Source organism: Pleurodeles waltl, chromosome 4_2 (genome assembly GCF_031143425.1).
Source record: "Pleurodeles waltl isolate 20211129_DDA chromosome 4_2, aPleWal1.hap1.20221129, whole genome shotgun sequence".
In the NCBI taxonomy this organism is placed as follows: domain Eukaryota; kingdom Metazoa; phylum Chordata; class Amphibia; order Caudata; family Salamandridae; genus Pleurodeles; species Pleurodeles waltl.
Window position 1 is genome coordinate 39,125,397 of NC_090443.1, and position 22,946 is coordinate 39,148,342.

A 22,946-nucleotide genomic window follows, 5' to 3' on the forward strand; every position below is an offset into this window, starting at 1 on the left:
ATCTTATCTCTTTAATTAAATCTGGGATCTTGTGGCAAAACCTGCAATTATGACAAACAGTGAAATTGTGAGAATAAAGCAGAAACACAGAATATGCGGATCACACTTTTCTGACATGTTGTTGGTACTCAGTCTACTTGCTGGCAGGATGCAGATAATTCTGTCTATGGCTTCATGGATCAAGTGGCCAGCAGCTTTTCACATTTGTGACCAACACTGGTAATTGCTGTTCTAGGAATCTCTGATGGGATTATAATGATAAAGGTGTTTCGATTTTTACCGTCTTTCACAAGCTTGTACTTCAACATTGTAATCTAAGTGAGGCCCAAATGGCCCAATTTGAAGTTGTGTAGTATTGAGCGGACTTGTCATTTGTGTGGGACCAGTTAAATGTTATGTTAGAGGAGACTTCTCTAGTGACTTTGCAGAATTTCATGGTTGATACACCCTAGGTGTCCCATTACCATCCATCTCCATATAAGAGACAATGGCCCTCATTCGGACCTTGGCGGGCGGCGGAGGCCGCCCGCCAAAGTCCCGCCGTCAAAATACCGTACCGCGGTCGCAAGACCGCGGCGGGTATATTGACTTTTCCCCTGGGCTGACGGGCGGCCGCCCGCCAGCCCAGGGGAAAACGACCTTCCCACCATGAAGCCGGCTCGTAATCGAGCCGGCGGAGTGGGAAGGTGCGACGGATGCTATGGCACCCGTCGCGTATTTCACTGTCTGCTATGCAGACAGTGAAATACTAGCGGGGCCCTCTTACGGGGGCCCCTGCAGTGCCCATGCCATTGACATGGGCATTGAAGGGACCCCCAGGGGCCCCGCGACCCTCCCTACCGCCATCCGGTTTCCGGCGGGAGAACCGCCGGGAACTGGATGGCGGTAGGGGGGGTCGGAATCCCCTCGGCGGCGCAGCTAGCTGCGCCGCCTTGGAGGATTCCAATGGGCGGCGGTACACTGGCGGGAGACCGCCAGTGTTGCCGGTCCGACCGCGGCTTTACCGCCGCGGTCGGAATGCCCATTGGAGCACCGCCGGCTTGTCGGCGGTGCTCCCGCGTGCCGCGGCCCTGGCGGTTCTATACCGCCAGGGTCGCAATGAGGGCCAATGTATTGTTCTCATATAGTATACTGTTCCGAAAATAAAATATATGTCTGGTCTGTTTTTATTCAACAGGATTTAAAGCAATGGAGTGGCACAAGGAACAACGAAATGCTGAGTATGATGCTCTACATGAGGGGTGTAAATGTCTTTGCTGTGAAACCAAGACAGCAGCAAAACATTAAGGTAAACACTCTACCTTTAGTTGGGTGCAGGAATATAGTGGCCCTCATTACAACCTTGGCGGGCGGCAGAGGCCCCCCGCCAAGGTTGAACCGCCGGGCGGCCGTCAATGTGGCCGCACTCCCATGTGGTCGATTTTGAGATCCCCTCTGGCCCGGCGGGCGGAAACCTGGTTTCCACCCGCCGGCCCAGCGGGGATCTCAGACACAACACAGGAGCTGGCTTCTAATGGAGCCGGCGGTGTTGCGGCTGTGCGACGGGTGCAGTTGTACCCGTTGAGCTTTTCACTGTCTGCTATGCTCCCGCCGCAGTCGTAATTCCCCAGGAAGCACCGCCAGCCTGTTAGCGGTGCTTCCTCCAAAACAGCCCTGGCCGTCAAAGACAGTCAGGGTTGTAATGACCCCCATAGTCATAGACATAGACTATTGATTGGTGCTTACATGAGTTGTGTTCTGACTTTTTAATTGGTTTGTTACTATGGAATGCTTTACAGGTTTTCCTAAGCTAAGCCTCTTTTCTCTGTCTCATAGCTTCAAGAGGGTTGAGTCAAGGTTTAAATCATTAAACTGTGTTTTACTCTGAAAGGTTTGTGGCCTTATTCTTTTTCAAATCCCAAATAATAACCCACATTCTTACACTAATTCTTAAGGTGAAGATCTGAACAATATTTTGAGTTGTATTCCCTCCATGTGCATCAAGTAAAAGACTTGCACATTTCTTGTGAGAAAACAAATTCAGATTAATTTTAAACAACAAACTTCCTAGGCACTTTGCCAAAAGGTATTTAAAAACAGTATTATATAGGCCCGTTTCCCAGATAACATTAAGATCAACTTGTTTAAGTGGTTGTATTAAATAAGAATGCCATACTAAGGTGCAGAAAGTGGAAGATCTTGAGAACTCACCCTAAATTGACCCTGTCAGGGAATCCTGATCCTGACCTACACTCCTGGTACCGTACCAGGTACAAAGTAAGCTGACATCCAATGTCACAGACTGCTTTGATAAGTAGGACTCTAGCATTATCATCTTCTGCAGTGTAAGGTGTGGGAAGTAAAACAAGATCCTGAAAAGGTTGTTTTGTTTTAAGTCAAGCCACTTTGATAGTTTTCTTTAAATTTATTGAGTGCATCACATCTTATGATTCAATCCTGCCATGTAAACTATCATTGTCTGGGTCAGAAAATCCTTAAAATATACTGGGTTGCATTTCCAGGATATTTTTAATGTGGGAACAGGAAATCTACCTCTAGTTGTGAGGTACATTTTATTTTACCACATCAGTGATGATATTATGACCTTGCGGGAGAGACAATGGGGAACTGCCATGACTGAGCTTTTTCAATTAAGATAGCTCTCACCATGCTGGAAGCAGAAATGTTTGATCCACTAATTAGACAAACTGGCAGGAAGAGATGTACTGTGAAAATTATGATGCAGAATATTTAGTTTATTCCATCACAGTTGAAGACACATGTCAAATGCAACATGCACGGTGCACTACATGCTTATATTAGCTGCCATTGCCGTTGCTAATTATGATTTCTTCATTTCACTACCAGTGATGAGTATAATATACTGCACACTGACAGCATCAATCAGATGCCAATTTCCACAACCCATGGAAAATTGTAATGATCTCCATAGTGCAGCAGCACTCATCTTTAGCTGAGACTTTTACTTTTTTTCTTTTAGCAAACAATGGGACACTTGGAGAACACAATCTACTGTTCCTCAGATTTTGACAGTGCACCCTGGACTTCCCTTTCAATCAGCTTTCCATCAGATTTTGTCTGTGCCCCCGGAACTAGTCATGGCCACAGATTTATGCCTCTGATGCTTCAGGTTAGTATTATAAGATTCTGCCATTTGTGCAATGAACAGCACATGATTCTCATGATCTGGCATGATTCTGGAAAGGCTCTAGTTCTCATTATATTTACTGGAAATTTCTTATGTCAATAGTGATCCATGATATATGACGTTAGCATGCAGTATTTAGCTTGTGATGTACCCCATTATTTAGGATCATGGTGTGAGTACATGGAGTACATCTCCAATTAAATTTAGCGTACTCTTATAGCTTGGTATTATCCCATCTTATCTCTTTATTTAAATCTGGGATCTTGTGGAAAAACCTGCAATTATGACAAACAGTGAAATTGTGAGAATAAAGCAGAAACACAGAATATGCGGATCACACTTTTCTGACATGTTGTTGGTACTCAGTCTACTTGCTGGCAGGATGCAGATAATTCTGTCTATGGCTTCATGGATCAAGTGGCCAGCAGCTTTTCACATTTGTGACCAACACTGGTAATTGCTGTTCTAGGAATCTCTGATGGGATTATAATGATAAAGGTGTTTCGATTTTTACCGCCTTTCACAAGCTTGTACTTCAACATTGTAATCTAAGTGAGGCCCAAATGGCCCAATTTGAAGTTCTGTAGTATTGAGCAGACTTGTCATTTGTGTGGGACCAGTTAAATGTTATGTTAGAGGAGACTTCTCTAGTGACTGTGCAGAATTTCATGGTTGATACACCCTAGGTGTCCCATTACCATCCATCTCCATATAAGAAACAATGTATTGTTCTCATATAGTATACTGTTCCGAAAATAAAATATATGTCTGGTCTGTTTTTATTCAACAGGATTTAAAGCAATGGAGTGGCACAAGGAACAACGAAATGCTGAGTATGATGCTCTACATGAGGGGTGGAAATGTCTTTGCTGTGAAACCAAGACAGCAGCAAAACATTAAGGTAAACACTCTACCTTTAGTTGGGTGCAGGAATATAGTGGCCCTCATTACAACCTTGGCGGGCGGCAGAGGCCCCCCGCCAAGGTTGAACTGCCGGGCGGCCGTCAATGTGGCCGCACTCCCATGGGGTCGATTTTGACATCCCCTCTGGCCCGGCGGGCGGAAACCTGGTTTCCACCCGCCGGCCCAGCGGGGATCTCAGACACAACACGGGAGCTGGCTTCTAATGGAGCCGGCGGTGTTGCGGCTGTGCGACGGGTGCAGTTCCACCCGTTGAGCTTTTCACTGTCTGCTATGCTCCCGCCGCGGTCGTAATTCCCCAGGAAGCACCGCCAGCCTGTTGGCGGTGCTTCCTCCAAAACAGCCCTGGCCGTCAAAGACAGTCAGGGTTGTAATGACCCCCATAGTCATAGACATAGACTATTGGTTGGTGCTTACATGAGTTGTGTTCTGACTTTTTAATTGGTTTGTTACTATGGAATGCTTTACAGGTTTTCCTAAGCTAAGCCTCTTTTCTCTGTCTCATAGCTACAAGAGGGTTGAGTCAAGGTTTAAATCATTAAACTGTGTTTTACTCTGAAAGGTTTGTGGCCTTATTCTTTTTCAAATCCCAAATAATAACCCACATTCTTACACTAATTCTTAAGGTGAAGATCTGAACAATATTTTGAGTTGTATTCTCTCCATGTGCATCAAGTAAAAGACTTGCACATTTCTTGTGAGAAAACAAATTCAGATTAATTTTAAACAACAAACTTCCTAGGCACTTTGCCAAAAGGTATTTAAAAACAGTATTATATAGGCCCGTTTCCCAGATAACATTAAGATCAACTTATTTAAGTGGTTGTGTTAAATAAGAATGCCATACTAAGGTGCAGAAAGTGGAAGATCTTGAGAACTCACCTAAATTGACCCTGTCAGGGAATCCTGACCTACACTCCTGGTACCGTACCAGGTACAAAGTAAGCTGACATCCAATGTCACAGACTGCTTTGATAAGTAGGACTCTAGCATTATCATCTTCTGCAGTGTAAAGTGTGGGAAGTAAAACAAGATCCTGAAAAGGTTGTTTTGTTTTAAGTCAAGCCACTTTGATAGTTTTCTTTAAATTTATTGAGTGCACCACATCTTATGATTCAATCCTGCCATGTAAACTATCATTGTCTGGGTCAGAAAATCCTTAAAATATACTGGGTTGCATTTCCAGGATATTTTTAATGTGGGAACAGGAAATCTACCTCTAGTTGTGAGGTACATTTTATTTTACCACATCAGTGATGATATTATGACCTTGCGGGAGAGACAATGGGGAACTGCCATGACTGAGCTTTTTCAATTAAGATAGCTCTCACCATGCTGGAAGCAGAAATGTTTGATCCACTAATTAGACAAACTGGCAGGAAGAGATGTACTGTGAAAATTATGATGCAGAATATTTAGTTTATTCCATCACAGTTGAAGACACATGTCAAATGCAACATGCACGGTGCACTACATGCTTATATTTGCTGCCATTGCCGTTGCTAATTATGATTTCTTCATTTCACTACCAGTGATGAGTATAATATACTGCACACTGACAGCATCAATCAGATGCCAATTTCCACAACCCATGGAAAATAGGAATGATCTCCATAGTGCAGCAGCACTCATCTTTAGCTGAGACTTTTACTTTTTTTCTTTTAGCAAACAATGGGACACTTGGAGAACACAATCTACTGTTCCTCAGATTTTGACAGTGCACCCTGGACTTCCCTTTCAATCAGCTTTCCATCAGATTTTGTCTGTGCCCCCGGAACTAGTCATGGCCACAGATTTATGCCTCTGATGCTTCAGGTTAGTATTATAAGATTCTGCCATTGGTGCAATGAACAGCACATGATTCTCATGATCTGGCATGATTCTGGAAAGGCTCTAGTTCTCATTATATTTACTGGAAATTTCTTATGTCAATAGTGATCCATGATATATGACGTTAGCATGCAGTATTTAGCTTGTGATGTACCCCATTATTTAGGATCATGGTGTGAGTACATGGAGTACATCTCCAATTAAATTTAGCATACTCTTATAGCTTGGTATTATCCCATCTTATCTCTTTAATTAAATCTGGGATCTTGTGGAAAAACCTGCAATTATGACAAACAGTGAAATTGTGAGAATAAAGCAGAAACACAGAATATGCGGATCACACTTTTCTGACATGTTGTTGGTACTCAGTCTACTTGCTGGCAGGATGCAGATAATTCTGTCTATGGCTTCATGGATCAAGTGGCCAGCAGCTTTTCACATTTGTGACCAACACTGGTAATTGCTGTTCTAGGAATCTCTGATGGGATTATAATGATAAAGGTGTTTCGATTTTTACCGCCTTTCACAAGCTTGTACTTCAACATTGTAATCTAAGTGAGGCCCAAATGGCCCAATTTGAAGTTCTGTAGTATTGAGCGGACTTGTCATTTGTGTGGGACCAGTTAAATGTTATGTTAGAGGAGACTTCTCTAGTGACTTTGCAGAATTTCATGGTTGATACACCCAAGGTGTCCCATTACCATCCATCTCCATATAAGAGACAATGGGCCTGATTACAACTTTGGAGGACGGTGTTAAACCGTCCCAAAAGTGGTGGATATACCACCTACCGTATTACGAGTCCATTATATCCTATGGAACTCGTAATACGGTAGGTGGTATATCCGTCACTTTTGGGACGGTTTAACACCGTCCTCCAAAGTTGTAATCAGGCCCAATGTATTGTTCTCATATAGTATACTGTTCCGAAAATAAAATATATGTCTGGTCTGTTTTTATTCAACAGGATTTAAAGCAATGGAGTGGCACAAAGAACAACGAAATGCTGAGTATGATGCTCTACATGAGGGGTGTAAATGTTTTTGCTGTGAAACCAAGACAGCAGCAAAACATTAGGGTAAACACTCTACCTTTAGTTGGGTGCAGGCATATAGTGGCCCTCATTACAACCTTGGCGGGCGGCAGAGGCCCCCCGCCAAGTTTGAACTGCCGGGCGGCCGTGAATGTGGCCGCACTCCCATGGGGTCGATTTTGAGATCCCCTCTGGCCCGGTGGGCGGAAACCTGGTTTCCACCCGCCGTCCCAGCGGGGATCTCAGACACAACACAGGAGCTGGCTTCTAATGGAGCCGGCGGTGTTGCGGCTGTGCGACGGGTGCAGTTGTACCCGTTGAGCTTTTCACTGTCTGCTATGCTCCCGCCGCAGTCGTAATTCCCCAGGAAGCACCGCCAGCCTGTTGGCGGTGCTTCCTCCAAAACAGCCCTGGCCGTCAAAGACAGTCAGGGTTGTAATGACCCCCATAGTCATAGACATAGACTATTGATTGGTGCTTACATGAGTTGTGTTCTGACTTTTTAATTGGTTTGTTACTATGGAATGCTTTACAGGTTTTCCTAAGCTAAGCCTCTTTTCTCTGTCTCATAGCTACAAGAGGGTTGAGTCAAATTTTAAATCATTAAACTGTGTTTTACTCTGAAAGGTTTGTGGCCTTATTCTTTTTCAAATCCCAAATAATAACCCACATTCTTACACTAATTCTTAAGGTGAAGATCTGAACAATATTTTGAGTTGTATTCTCTCCATGTGCATCAAGTAAAAGACTTGCACATTTCTTGTGAGAAAACAAATTCAGATTAATTTTAAACAACAAACTTCCTAGGCACTTTGCCAAAAGGTATTTAAAAACAGTATTATATAGGCCCGTTTCCCAGATAACATTAAGATCAACTTGTTTAAGTGGTTGTGTTAAATAAGAATGCCATACTAAGGTGCAGAAAGTGGAAGATCTTGAGAACTCACCTAAATTGACCCTGTCAGGGAATCCTGATCCTGACCTACACTCCTGGTACCGTACCAGGTACAAAGTAAGCTGACATCCAATGTCACAGACTGCTTTGATAAGTAGGACTCTAGCATTATCATCTTCTGCAGTGTAAAGTGTGGGAAGTAAAACAAGATCCTGAAAAGGTTGTTTTGTTTTAAGTCAAGCCACTTTGATAGTTTTCTTTAAATTTATTGAGTGCACCACATCTTATGATTCAATCCTGCCATGTAAACTATCATTGTCTGGGTCAGAAAATCCTTAAAATATACTGGGTTGCATTTCCAGGATATTTTTAATGTGGGAACAGGAAATCTACCTCTAGTTGTGAGGTACATTTTATTTTACCACATCAGTGATGATATTATGACCTTGCGGGAGAGACAATGGGGAACTGCCATGACTGAGCTTTTTCAATTAAGATAGCTCTCACCATGCTGGAAGCAGAAATGTTTGATCCACTAATTAGACAAACTGGCAGGAAGAGCTGTACTGTGAAAATTATGATGCAGAATATTTAGTTTATTCCATCACAGTTGAAGACACATGTCAAATGCAACATGCACGGTGCACTACATGCTTATATTTGCTGCCATTGCCGTTGCTAATTATGATTTCTTCATTTCACTACCAGTGATGAGTATAATATACTGCACACTGACAGCATCAATCAGATGCCAATTTCCACAACCCATGGAAAATAGGAATGATCTCCATAGTGCAGCAGTACTCATCTTTAGCTGAGACTTTTACTTTTTTTCTTTTAGCAAACAATGGGACACTTGGAGAACACAATCTACTGTTCCTCAGATTTTGACAGTGCACCCTGGACTTCCCTTTCAATCAGCTTTCCATCAGATTTTGTCTGTGCCCCCGGAACTAGTCATGGCCACAGATTTATGCCTCTGATGCTTCAGGTTAGTATTATAAGATTCTGCCATTGGTGCAATGAACAGCACATGATTCTCATGATCTGGCATGATTCTGGAAAGGCCCTAGTTCTCATTATATTTACTGGAAATTTCTTATGTCAATAGTGATCCATGATATATGACGTTAGCATGCAGTATTTAGCTTGTGATGTACCCCATTATTTAGGATCATGGTGTGAGTACATGGAGTACATCTCCAATTAAATTTAGCATACTCTTATACCTTGGTATTATCCCATCTTATCTCTTTAATTAAATCTGGGATCTTGTGGCAAAACCTGCAATTATGACAAACAGTGAAATTGTGAGAATAAAGCAGAAACACAGAATATGCGGATCACACTTTTCTGACATGTTGTTGGTACTCAGTCTACTTGCTGGCAGGATGCAGATAATTCTGTCTATGGCTTCATGGATCAAGTGGCCAGCAGCTTTTCACATTTGTGACCAGCACTGGTAATTGCTGTTCTAGGAATCTCTGATGGGATTATAATGATAAAGGTGTTTCGATTTTTACCGTCTTTCACAAGCTTGTACTTCAACATTGTAATCTAAGTGAGGCCCAAATGGCCCAATTTGAAGTTGTGTAGTATTGAGCGGACTTGTCATTTGTGTGGGACCAGTTAAATGTTATGTTAGAGGAGACTTCTCTAGTGACTTTGCAGAATTTCACGGTTGATACACCCTAGGTGTCCCATTACCATCCATCTCCATATAAGAGACAATGTATTGTTCTCATATAGTATACTGTTCCGAAAATAAAATATATGTCTGGTCTGTTTTTATTCAACAGGATTTAAAGCAATGGAGTGGCACAAGGAATAACGAAATGCTGAGTATGATGCACTACATGAGGGGTGTAAATGTCTTTGCTGTGAAACCAAGACAGCAGCAAAACATTAAGGTAAACACTCTACCTTTAGTTGGGTGCAGGAATATAGTGGCCCTCATTACAACCTTGGCGGACGGCAGAGGCCCCTCGCCAAGGTTGAACTGCCGGCGGCCGTGAATGTGGCCGCACTCCCATGGGGTCGATTTTGAGATCCCCTCTGGCCCGGCGGGCGGAAACCTGGTTTCCACCCGCCGGCCCAGCGGGGATCTCAGACACAACACAGGAGCTGGCTTCTAATGGAGCCGGCGGTGTTGCGGCTGTGCGACGGGTGCAGTTGTACCCGTTGAGCTTTTCACTGTCTGCTATGCTCCCACCGCAGTCGTAATTCCCCAGGAAGCACCGCCAGCCTGTTAGCGGTGCTTCCTCCAAAACAGCCCTGGCCGTCAAAGACAGTCAGGGTTGTAATGACCCCCATAGTCATAGACATAGACTATTGATTGGTGCTTACATGAGTTGTGTTCTGACTTTTTAATTGGTTTGTTACTATGGAATGCTTTACAGGTTTTCCTAAGCTAAGCCTCTTTTCTCTTTCTCATAGCTTCAAGAGGGTTGAGTCAAGGTTTAAATCATTAAACTGTGTTTTACTCTGAAAGGTTTGTGGCCTTATTCTTTTTCAAATCCCAAATAATAACCCACATTCTTACACTAATTCTTAAGGTGAAGATCTGAACAATATTTTGAGTTGTATTCCCTCCATGTGCATCAAGTAAAAGACTTGCACATTTCTTGTGAGAAAACAAATTCAGATTAATTTTAAACAACAAACTTCCTAGGCACTTTGCCAAAAGGTATTTAAAAACAGTATTATATAGGCCCGTTTCCCAGATAACATTAAGATCAACTTGTTTAAGTGGTTGTGTTAAATAAGAATGCCATACTAAGGTGCAGAAAGTGGAAGATCTTGAGAACTCACCCTAAATTGACCCTGTCAGGGAATCCTGATCCTGACCTACACTCCTGGTACCGTACCAGGTACAAAGTAAGCTGACATCCAATGTCACAGACTGCTTTGATAAGTAGGACTCTAGCATTATCATCTTCTGCAGTGTAAAGTGTGGGAAGTAAAACAAGATCCTGAAAAGGTTGTTTTGTTTTAAGTCAAGCCACTTTGATAGTTTTCTTTAAATTTATTGAGTGCACCACATCTTATGATTCAATCCTGCCATGTAAACTATCATTGTCTGGGTCAGAAAATCCTTAAAATATACTGGGTTGCATTTCCAGGATATTTTTAATGTGGGAACAGGAAATCTACCTCTAGTTGTGAGGTACATTTTATTTTACCACATCAGTGATGATATTATGACCTTGCGGGAGAGACAATGGGGAACTGCCATGACTGAGCTTTTTCAATTAAGATAGCTCTCACCATGCTGGAAGCAGAAATGTTTGATCCACTAATTAGACAAACTGGCAGGAAGAGATGTACTGTGAAAATGATGATGCAGAATATTTAGTTTATTCCATCACAGTTGAAGACACATGTCAAATGCAACATGCACGGTGCACTACATGCTTATATTAGCTGCCATTGCCGTTGCTAATTATGATTTCTTCATTTCACTACCAGTGATGAGTATAATATACTGCACACTGACAGCATCAATCAGATGCCAATTTCCACAACCCATGGAAAATTGTAATGATCTTCATAGTGCAGCAGCACTCATCTTTAGCTGAGACTTTTACTTTTTTTCTTTTAGCAAACAATGGGACACTTGGAGAACACAATCTACTGTTCCTCAGATTTTGACAGTGCACCCTGGACTTCCCTTTCAATCAGCTTTCCATCAGATTTTGTCTGTGCCCCCGGAACTAGTCATGGCCACAGATTTATGCCTCTGATGCTTCAGGTTAGTATTATAAGATTCTGCCATTTGTGCAATGAACAGCACATGATTCTCATGATCTGGCATGATTCTGGAAAGGCTCTAGTTCTTATTATATTTACTGGAAATTTCTTATGTCAATAGTGATCCATGATATATGACGTTAGCATGCAGTATTTAGCTTGTGATGTACCCCATTATTTAGGATCATGGTGTGAGTACATGGAGTACATCTCCAATTAAATTTAGCATACTCTTATAGCTTGGTATTATCCCATCTTATCTCTTTAATTAAATCTGGGATCTTGTGGAAAAACCTGCAATTATGACAAACAGTGAAATTGTGAGAATAAAGCAGAAACACAGAATATGCGGATCACACTTTTCTGACATGTTGTTGGTACTCAGTCTACTTGCTGGCAGGATGCAGATAATTCTGTCTATGGCTTCATGGATCAAGTGGCCAGCAGCTTTTCACATTTGTGACCAACACTGGTAATTGCTGTTCTAGGAATCTCTGATGGGATTATAATGATAAAGGTGTTTCGATTTTTACCGCCTTTCACAAGCTTGTATTTCAACATTGTAATCTAAGTGAGGCCCAAATGGCCCAATTTGAAGTTCTGTAGTATTGAGCGGACTTGTCATTTGTGTGGGACCAGTTAAATGTTATGTTAGAGGAGACTTCTCTAGTGACTTTGCAGAATTTCATGGTTGATACACCCAAGGTGTCCCATTACCATCCATCTCCATATAAGAGACAATGTATTGTTCTCATATAGTATACTGTTCCGAAAATAAAATATATGTCTGGTCTGTTTTTATTCAACAGGATTTAAAGCAATGGAGTGGCACAAAGAACAACGAAATGCTGAGTATGATGCTCTACATGAGGGGTGTAAATGTTTTTGCTGTGAAACCAAGACAGCAGCAAAACATTAGGGTAAACACTCTACCTTTAGTTGGGTGCAGGCATATAGTGGCCCTCATTACAACCTTGGCGGGCGGCAGAGGCCCCCCGCCAAGTTTGAACTGCCGGACGGCCGTGAATGTGGCCGCACTCCCATGGGGTCGATTTTGAGATCCCCTCTGGCCCGGTGGGCGGAAACCTGGTTTCCACCCGCCGGCCCAGCGGGGATCTCAGACACAACACAGGAGCTGGCTTCTAATGGAGCCGGCGGTGTTGCGGCTGTGCGACGGGTGCAGTTGTACCCGTTGAGCTTTTCACTGTCTGCTATGCTCCCGCCGCAGTCGTAATTCCCCAGGAAGCACCGCCAGCCTGTTGGCGGTGCTTCCTCCAAAACAGCCCTGGCCGTCAAAGACAGTCAGGGTTGTAATGACCCCCATAGTCATAGACATAGACTATTGATTGGTGCTTACATGAGTTGTGTTCTGACTTTTTAATTGGTTTGTTACTATGGAATGCTTTACAGGTTTTCCTAAGCTAAGCCTCTTTTCTCTGTCTCATAGCTACAAGAGGGTTGAGTCAAATTTTAAATCATTAAACTGTGTTTTACTCTGAAAGGTTTGTGGCCTTATTCTTTTTCAAATCCCAAATAATAACCCACATTCTTACACTAATTCTTAAGGTGAAGATCTGAACAATATTTTGAGTTGTATTCTCTCCATGTGCATCAAGTAAAAGACTTGCACATTTCTTGTGAGAAAACAAATTCAGATTAATTTTAAACAACAAACTTCCTAGGCACTTTGCCAAAAGGTATTTAAAAACAGTATTATATAGGCCCGTTTCCCAGATAACATTAAGATCAACTTGTTTAAGTGGTTGTGTTAAATAAGAATGCCATACTAAGGTGCAGAAAGTGGAAGATCTTGAGAACTCACCTAAATTGACCCTGTCAGGGAATCCTGATCCTGACCTACACTCCTGGTACCGTACCAGGTACAAAGTAAGCTGACATCCAATGTCACAGACTGCTTTGATAAGTAGGACTCTAGCATTATCATCTTCTGCAGTGTAAAGTGTGGGAAGTAAAACAAGATCCTGAAAAGGTTGTTTTGTTTTATGTCAAGCCACTTTGATAGTTTTCTTTAAATTTATTGAGTGCACCACATCTTATGATTCAATCCTGCCATGTAAACTATCATTGTCTGGGTCAGAAAATCCTTAAAATATACTGGGTTGCATTTCCAGGATATTTTTAATGTGGGAACAGGAAATCTACCTCTAGTTGTGAGGTACATTTTATTTTACCACATCAGTGATGATATTATGACCTTGCGGGAGAGACAATGGGGAACTGCCATGACTGAGCTTTTTCAATTAAGATAGCTCTCACCATGCTGGAAGCAGAAATGTTTGATCCACTAATTAGACAAACTGGCAGGAAGAGATGTACTGTGAAAATGATGATGCAGAATATTTAGTTTATTCCATCACAGTTGAAGACACATGTCAAATGCAACATGCACGGTGCACTACATGCTTATATTTGCTGCCATTGCCGTTGCTAATTATGATTTCTTCATTTCACTACCAGTGATGAGTATAATATACTGCACACTGACAGCATCAATCAGATGCCAATTTCCACAACCCATGGAAAATAGGAATGATCTCCATAGTGCAGCAGCACTCATCTTTAGCTGAGACTTTTACTTTTTTTCTTTTAGCAAACAATGGGACACTTGGAGAACACAATCTACTGTTCCTCAGATTTTGACAGTGCACCCTGGACTTCCCTTTCAATCAGCTTTCCATCAGATTTTGTCTGTGCCCCCGGAACTAGTCATGGCCACAGATTTATGCCTCTGATGCTTCAGGTTAGTATTATAAGATTCTGCCATTGGTGCAATGAACAGCACATGATTCTCATGATCTGGCATGATTCTGGAAAGGCCCTAGTTCTCATTATATTTACTGGAAATTTCTTATGTCAATAGTGATCCATGATATATGACGTTAGCATGCAGTATTTAGCTTGTGATGTACCCCATTATTTAGGATCATGGTGTGAGTACATGGAGTACATCTCCAATTAAATTTAGCATACTCTTATACCTTGGTATTATCCCATCTTATCTCTTTAATTAAATCTGGGATCTTGTGGCAAAACCTGCAATTATGACAAACAGTGAAATTGTGAGAATGAAGGAGAAACACAGACTATGCGGATCACACTTTTCTGACATGTTGTTGGTACTCAGTCTACTTGCTGGCAGGATGCAGATAATTCTGTCTATGGCTTCATGGATCAAGTGGCCAGCAGCTTTTCACATTTGTGACCAACACTGGTAATTGCTGTTCTAGGAATCTCTGATGGGATTATAATGATAAAGGTGTTTCGATTTTTACCGTCTTTCACAAGCTTGTACTTCAACATTGTAATCTAAGTGAGGCCCAAATGGCCCAATTTGAAGTTGTGTAGTATTGAGCGGACTTGGCATTTGTGTGGGACCAGTTAAATGTTATGTTAGAGAAGACTTCTCTAGTGACTTTGCAGAATTTCATGGTTGATACACCCTAGGTGTCCCATTACCATCCATCTCCATATAAGAGACAATGTATTGTTCTCATATAGTATACTGTTCCGAAAATAAAATATATGTCTGGTCTGTTTTTATTCAACAGGATTTAAAGCAATGGAGTGGCACAAGGAACAACGAAATGCTGAGTATGATGCTCTACATGAGGGGTGTAAATGTTTTTGCTGTGAAACCAAGACAGCAGCAAAACATTAAGGTAAACACTCTACCTTTAGTTGGGTGCAGGAATATAGTGGCCCTCATTACAACCTTGGCGGGCGGCAGAGGCCCCCCGCCAAGGTTGAACTACCGGGCGGCCGTGAATGTGGCCGCACTCCCATGGGGTCGATTTTGAGATCCCCTCTGGCCCGGCGGGCGGAAACCTGGTTTCCACCCGCCGGCCCAGCGGGGATCTCAGACACAACACAGGAGCTGGCTTCTAATGGAGCCGGCGGTGTTTCGGCTGTGCGACGGGTGCAGTTGTACCCGTTGAGCTTTTCACTGTCTGCTATGCTCCCGCCGCAGTCGTAATTCCCCAGGAAGCACCGCCAGCCTGTTAGCGGTGCTTCCTCCAAAACAGCCCTGGCCGTCAAAGACAGTCAGGGTTGTAATGACCCCCATAGTCATAGACATAGACTATTGATTGGTGCTTACATGAGTTGTGTTCTGACTTTTTAATTGGTTTGTTACTATGGAATGCTTTACAGGTTTTCCTAAGCTAAGCCTCTTTTCTCTGTCTCATAGCTTCAAGAGGGTTGAGTCAAGGTTTAAATCATTAAACTGTGTTTTACTCTGAAAGGTTTGTGGCCTTATTCTTTTTCAAATCCCAAATAATAACCCACATTCTTACACTAATTCTTAAGGTGAAGATCTGAACAATATTTTGAGTTGAATTCCCTCCATGTGCATCAAGTAAAAGACTTGCACATTTCTTGTGAGAAAACAAATTCAGATTAATTTTAAACAACAAACTTCCTAGGCACTTTGCCAAAAGGTATTTAAAAACAGTATTATATAGGCCCGTTTCCCAGATAACATTAAGATCAACTTGTTTAAGTGGTTGTGTTAAATAAGAATGCATACTAAGGTGCAGAAAGTGGAAGATCTTGAGAACTCACCCTAAATTGACCCTGTCAGGGAATCCTGATCCTGACCTACACTCCTGGTACCGTACCAGGTACAAAGTAAGCTGACATCCAATGTCACAGACTGCTTTGATAAGTAGGACTCTAGCATTATCATCTTCTGCAGTGTAAAGTGTGGGAAGTAAAACAAGATCCTGAAAAGGTTGTTTTGTTTTAAGTCAAGCCACTTTGATAGTTTTCTTTAAATTTATTGAGTGCACCACATCTTATGATTCAATCCTGCCATGTAAACTATCATTGTCTGGGTCAGAAAATCCTTAAAATATACTGGGTTGCATTTCCAGGATATTTTTAATGTGGGAACAGGAAATCTACCTCTAGTTGTGAGGTACATTTTATTTTACCACATCAGTGATGATATTATGACCTTGCGGGAGAGACAATGGGGAACTGCCATGACTGAGCTTTTTCAATTAAGATAGCTCTCACCATGCTGGAAGCAGAAATGTTTGATCCACTAATTAGACAAACTGGCAGGAAGAGATGTACTGTGAAAATTATGATGCAGAATATTTAGTTTATTCCATCACAGTTGAAGACACATGTCAAATGCAATATGCACGGTGCACTACATGCTTATATTAGCTGCCATTGCCGTTGCTAATTATGATTTCTTCATTTCACTACCAGTGATGAGTATAATATACTGCACACTGACAGCATCAATCAGATGCCAATTTCCACAACCCATGGAAAATTGTAATGATCTCCATAGTGCAGCAGCACTCATCTTTAGCTGAAACTTTTACTTTTTTTCTTTTAGCAAACAATGGGACACTTGGAGAACACAATCTACTGTTCCTCAGATTTTGACAGTGCACCCTGGACTTCCCTTTCAATCAGCTTTCCATCAGATTTTGTCTGTGCCCCCGGAACTAGTCATGGCCACAGATTTATGCCTCTGATGCTTCAGGTTAGTATTATAAGATTCTGCCATTTGTGCAATGAACAGCACATGATTCACATGATCTGGCATGATTCTGGAAAGGCTCTAGTTCTCATTATATTTACTGGAAATTTCTTATGTCAATAGTGATCCATGATATATGACGTTAGCATGCAGTATTTAGCTTGTGATGTACCCCATTATTTAGGATCATGGTGTGAGTACATGGACTACATCTCCAATTAAATTTAGCATACTCTTATACCTTGGTATTATCCCATCTTATCTCTTTATTTAAATCTGGGATCTTGTGGAAAAACCTGCAATTATGACAAACAGTGAAATTGTGAGAATAAAGCAGAAACACAGAATATGCGGATCACACTTTTCTGACATGTTGTTGGTACTCAGTCTACTTGCTGGCAGGATGCAGATAATTCTGTCTATGGCTTCATGGATCAAGTGGCCAGCAGCTTTTCACATTTGTGACCAACACTGGTAATTGCTGTTCTAGGAATTTCTGATGGGATTATAATGATAAAGGTGTTTCGATTTTTACCGCCTTTCACAAGCTTGTACTTCAACATTGTAATCTAAGTGAGGCCCAAATGGCCCAATTTGAAGTTCTGTAGTATTGAGCGGACTTGTCATTTGTGTGGGACCAGTTAAATGTTATGTTAGAGGAGACTTCTCTAGTGACTGTGCAGAATTTCATGGTTGATACACCCTAGGTGTCCCATTACCATCCATCTCCATATAAGAAACAATGTATTGTTCTCATATAGTATACTGTTCCGAAAATAAAATATATGTCTGGTCTGTTTTTATTCAACAGGATTTAAAGCAATGGAGTGGCACAAGGAACAACGAAATGCTGAGTATGATGCTCTACATGAGGGGTGGAAATGTCTTTGCTGTGAAACCAAGACAGCAGCAAAACATTAAGGTAAACACTCTACCTTTAGTTGGGTGCAGGAATATAGTGGCCCTCATTACAACCTTGGCGGGCGGCAGAGGCCCCCCGCCAAGGTTGAACTGCCGGGCGGCCGTCAATGTGGCCGCACTCCCATGGGGTCGATTTTGAGATCCCCTCTGGCCCGGCGGGCGGAAACCTGGTTTCCACCCGCCGGCCCAGCGGGGATCTCAGACACAACACGGGAGCTGGCTTCTAATGGAGCCGGCGGTGTTGCGGCTGTGCGACGGGTGCAGTTGCACCCGTTGAGCTTTTCACTGTCTGCTATGCTCCCGCCGCGGTCGTAATTCCCCAGGAAGCACCGCCAGCCTGTTGGCGGTGCTTCCTCCAAAACAGCCCTGGCCGTCAAAGACAGTCAGGGTTGTAATGACCCTCATAGTCATAGACATAGACTATTGGTTGGTGCTTACATGAGTTGTGTTCTGACTTTTTAATTGGTTTGTTACTATGGAATGCTTTACAGGTTTTCCTAAGCTAAGCCTCTTTTCTCTGTCTCATAGCTACAAGAGGGTTGAGTCAAGGTTTAAATCATTAAACTGTGTTTTCCTCTGAAAGGTTTGTGGCCTTATTCTTTTTCAAATCCCAAATCATAACCCACATTCTTACACTAATTCTTAAGGTGAAGATCTGAACAATATTTTGAGTTGTATTCTCTCCATGTGCATCAAGTAAAAGACTTGCACATTTCTTGTGAGAAAACAAATTCAGATTAATTTTAAACAACAAACTTCCTAGGCACTTTGCCAAAAGGTATTTAAAAACAGTATTATATAGGCCCGTTTCCCAGATAACATTAAGATCAACTTGTTTAAGTGGTTGTGTTAAATAAGAATGCCATACTAAGGTGCAGAAAGTGGAAGATCTTGAGAACTCACCTAAATTGACCCTGTCAGGGAATCCTGATCCTGACCTACACTCCTGGTACCGTACCAGGTACAAAGTAAGCTGACATCCAATGTCACAGACTGCTTTGATAAGTAGGACTCTAGCATTATCATCTTCTGCAGTGTAAAGTGTGGGAAGTAAAACAAGATCCTGAAAAGGTTGTTTTGTTTTAAGTCAAGCCACTTTGATAGTTTTCTTTAAATTTATTGAGTGCACCACATCTTATGATTCAATCCTGCCATGTAAACTATCATTGTCTGGGTCAGAAATCCTTAAAATATACTGGGTTGCATTTCCAGGATATTTTTAATGTGGGAACAGGAAATCTACCTCTAGTTGTGAGGTACATTTTGTTTTACCACATCAGTGATGATATTATGACCTTGCGGGAGAGACAATGGGGAACTGCCATGACTGAGCTTTTTCAATTAAGATAGCTCTCACCATGCTGGAAGCAGAAATGTTTGATCCACTAATTAGACAAACTGGCAGGAAGAGATGTACTGTGAAAATTATGATGCAGAATATTTAGTTTACTCCATCACAGTTGAAGACACATGTCAAATGCAACATGCACGGTGCACTACATGCTTATATTTGCTGCCATTGCCGTTGCTAATTATGATTTCTTCATTTCACTACCAGTGATGAGTATAATATACTGCACACTGACAGCATCAATCAGATGCCAATTTCCACAACCCATGGAAAATAGGAATGATCTCCATAGTGCAGCAGCACTCATCTTTAGCTGAGACTTTTACTTTTTTTCTTTTAGCAAACAATGGGACACTTGGAGAACACAATCTACTGTTCCTCAGATTTTGACAGTGCACCCTGGACTTCCCTTTCAATCAGCTTTCCATCAGATTTTGTCTGTGCCCCCGGAACTAGTCATGGCCACAGATTTATGCCTCTGATGCTTCAGGTTAGTATTATAAGATTCTGCCATTGGTGCAATGAACAGCACATGATTCTCATGATCTGGCATGATTCTGGAAAGGCCCTAGTTCTCATTATATTTACTGGAAATTTCTTATGTCAATAGTGATCCATGATATATGACGTTAGCATGCAGTATTTAGCTTGTGATGTACCCCATTATTTAGGATCATGGTGTGAGTACATGGAGTACATCTCCAATTAAATTTAGCATACTCTTATACCATGGTATTATCCCATCTTATCTCTTTAATTAAATCTGGGATCTTGTGGCAAAACCTGCAATTATGACAAACAGTGAAATTGTGAGAATAAAGCAGAAACACAGAATATGCGGATCACACTTTTCTGACATGTTGTTGGTACTCAGTCTACTTGCTGGCAGGATGCAGATAATTCTGTCTATGGCTTCATGGATCAAGTGGCCAGCAGCTTTTCACATTTGTTACCAACACTGGTAATTGCTGTTTTAGGAATCTCTGATGGGATTATAATGATAAAGGTGTTTCGATTTTTACCGTCTTTCACAAGCTTGTACTTCAACATTGTAATCTAAGTGAGGCCCAAATGGACCAATTTGAAGTTGTGTAGTATTGAGCGGACTTGTCATTTGTGTGGGACCAGTTAAATGTTATGTTAGAGGAGACTTCTCTAGTGACTTTGCAGAATTTCATGGTTGATACACCCTAGGTGTCCCATTACCATCCATCTCCATATAAGAGACAATGTATTGTTCTCATATAGTATACTGTTCCGAAAATAAAATATATGTCTGGTCTGTTTTTATTCAACAGGATTTAAAGCAATGGAGTGGCACAAGGAATAACGAAATGCTGAGTATGATGCTCTACATGAGGGGTGTAAATGTCTTTGCTGTGAAACCAAGACAGCAGCAAAACATTAAGGTAAACACTCTACCTTTAGTTGGGTGCAGGAATATAGTGGCCCTCATTACAACCTTGGCGGGCGGCAGAGGACCCCCGCCAAGGTTAAACTGCCGGGCGGCCGTGAATGTGGCCGCACTCCCATGGGGTCGATTTTGAGATCCCCTCTGGCCCGGCGGGCGGAAACCTGGTTTCCACCCGCCGGCCCAGCGGGGATCTCAGACACAACACAGGAGCTGGCTTCTAATGGAGCCGGCGGTGTTGCGGCTGTGCGACGGGTGCAGTTGTACCCGTTGAGCTTTTCACTGTCTGCTATGCTCCCGCCGCAGTCGTAATTCCCCAGGAAGCACCACCAGCCTGTTAGCGGTGCTTCCTCCAAAACAGCCCTGGCCGTCAAAGACAGTCAGGGTTGTAATGACCCCCATAGTCATAGACATAGACTATTGATTGGTGCTTACATGAGTTGTGTTCTGACTTTTTAATTGGTTTGTTACTATGGAATGCTTTACAGGTTTTCCTAAGCTAAGCCTCTTTTCTCTGTCTCATAGCTTCAAGAGGGTTGAGTCAAGGTTTAAATCATTAAACTGTGTTTTACTCTGAAAGGTTTGTGGCCTTATTCTTTTTCAAATCCCAAATAATAACCCACATTCTTACACTAATTCTTAAGGTGAAGATCTGAACAATATTTTGAGTTGTATTCCCTCCATGTGCATCAAGTAAAAGACTTGCACATTTCTTGTGAGAAAACAAATTCAGATTAATTTTAAACAACAAACTTCCTAGGCACTTTGCCAAAAGGTATTTAAAAACAGTATTATATAGGCCCGTTTCCCAGATAACATTAAGATCAACTTGTTTAAGTGGTTGTGTTAAATAAGAATGCCTTACTAAGGTGCAGAAAGTGGAAGATCTTGAGAACTCACCCTAAATTGACCCTGTCAGGGAATCCTGATCCTGACCTACACTCCTGGTACCGTACCAGGTACAAAGTAAGCTGACATCCAATGTCACAGACTGCTTTGATAAGTAGGACTCTAGCATTATCATCTTCTGCAGTGTAAAGTGTGGGAAGTAAAACAAGATCCTGAAAAGGTTGTTTTGTTTTAAGTCAAGCCACTTTGATAGTTTTCTTTAAATTTATTGAGTGCACCACATCTTATGATTCAATCCTGCCATGTAAACTATCATTGTCTGGGTCAGAAAATCCTTAAAATATACTGGGTTGCATTTCCAGGATATTTTTAATGTGGGAACAGGAAATCTACCTCTAGTTGTGAGGTACATTTTATTTTACCACATCAGTGATGATATTATGACCTTGCGGGAGAGACAATGGGGAACTGCCATGACTGAGCTTTTTCAATTAAGATAGCTCTCACCATGCTGGAAGCAGAAATGTTTGATCCACTAATTAGACAAACTGGCAGGAAGAGATGTACTGTGAAAATTATGATGCAGAATATTTAGTTTATTCCATCACAGTTGAAGACACATGTCAAATGCAACATGCACGGTGCACTACATGCTTATATTAGCTGCCATTGCCGTTGCTAATTATGATTTCTTCATTTCACTACCAGTGATGAGTATAATATACTGCACACTGACAGCATCAATCAGATGCCAATTTCCACAACCCATGGAAAATTGTAATGATCTCCATAGTGCAGCAGCACTCATCTTTAGCTGAGACTTTTACTTTTTTTCTTTTAGCAAACAATGGGACACTTGGAGAACACAATCTACTGTTCCTCAGATTTTGACAGTGCACCCTGGACTTCCCTTTCAATCAGCTTTCCATCAGATTTTGTCTGTGCCCCCGGAACTAGTCATGGCCACAGATTTATGCCTCTGATGCTTCAGGTTAGTATTATAAGATTCTGCCATTTGTGCAATGAACAGCACATGATTCTCATGATCTGGCATGATTCTGGAAAGGCTCTAGTTCTCATTATATTTACTGGAAATTTCTTATGTCAATAGTGATCCATGATATATGACGTTAGCATGCAGTATTTAGCTTGTGATGTACCCCATTATTTAGGATCATGGTGTGAGTACATGGAGTACATCTCCAATTAAATTTAGCATACTCTTATACCTTGGTATTATCCCATCTTATCTCTTTAATTAAATCTGGGATCTTGTGGAAAAACCTGCAATTATGACAAACAGTGAAATTGTGAGAATA